The sequence below is a fragment of the Lucilia cuprina genome, chromosome 6 (assembly GCF_022045245.1).
Source record: "Lucilia cuprina isolate Lc7/37 chromosome 6, ASM2204524v1, whole genome shotgun sequence".
Classification (NCBI taxonomy): Eukaryota; Metazoa; Arthropoda; class Insecta; order Diptera; family Calliphoridae; genus Lucilia; species Lucilia cuprina.
In genome coordinates, this window is record NC_060954.1 from 51,201,702 (window position 1) to 51,202,652 (window position 951).

At 28.5% G+C, this 951-nt stretch overlaps 1 long non-coding RNA gene across 1 annotated transcript in view; it reads left to right on the forward strand.

Moving 5' to 3' along the window:
• LOC111682146 overlaps positions 1-951 on the forward strand; it is a 31,015-nt gene continuing 30,064 nt past the window's right edge. The window contains exon 1 of the long non-coding RNA XR_002762650.2: positions 1-141. This is a non-coding gene — a long non-coding RNA (uncharacterized LOC111682146). The remainder of the gene's footprint in view (positions 142-951) is intronic.

Here is a 951-nt window from a genome sequence, read left to right on the forward strand (position 1 = left end):
TGTACCTGTCGTTTGTTTGATATTTGCAAAAAAAAAGAAACATAATATACGATTCCATGTTATACTACAATTTATACCTTTTCCTTTTGTTGGAGAAAAAAATAAAAAAATATCACAAGTAACCGAATAAAACATAAGTAGGTGAGTACATAAAAATAATATCTACTTATGTATTTATAAAAATAAAAATACAACTTTTCTTTCCCACATCAAGCTTATTTATTGATTTGCGTTTGCTTTTACAAATATTTACAAACAGTGTGACTAATAGTAGTTCGTACTATTTTCAATAAATCTTCAAATCAAACAAATTAGTTTAATTGCAAAAAATAATATTTAAATGTACATTTTAAGTATTCACTTTTGTTTACTTATTTTTTTGTTCCTCTGTATTTGTTGTTTATATTTGCCAACATCTTCAATTTAAGTAGATATATTTTTCCTGTTTTTTTGTTCTTGCTACTGTTCTGCTCATAATGTGAAACTTTTATAAATAACACGTGCCACAGATCAAATTCAATTTATGTGTCCATTCATTCACAGATACATTTCAATGACAGTTAAAGATTTTCTCTCCGAGGACTATTGTTATCTCTACCTACTGAAAAAAATTATTTATAAATTTTATTTATTATTGGAACTTTTTTAGTATTTTTAACTTCCTGATTTGACTGCCGTTATTGAACTGAACAGAACTGAACAGAAAAGAACTGAACAGAACTAAACAGAACTGAACAGAACTTAACAGAACTGAACAGAACTGAACAGAACTGAACAGAACTGAACAGAACTGAACAGAACTGAACAGAACTGAACAGAACTGAACAGAACTGAACAGAACTGAAAGGAACTGAACTAGAACTGAACTAGAACTGAACTAGAACTGAACTAGAACTGAACTAGAACTGAACTAGAACTGAACTAGAACTGAACTAGAACTGAACTAGAACT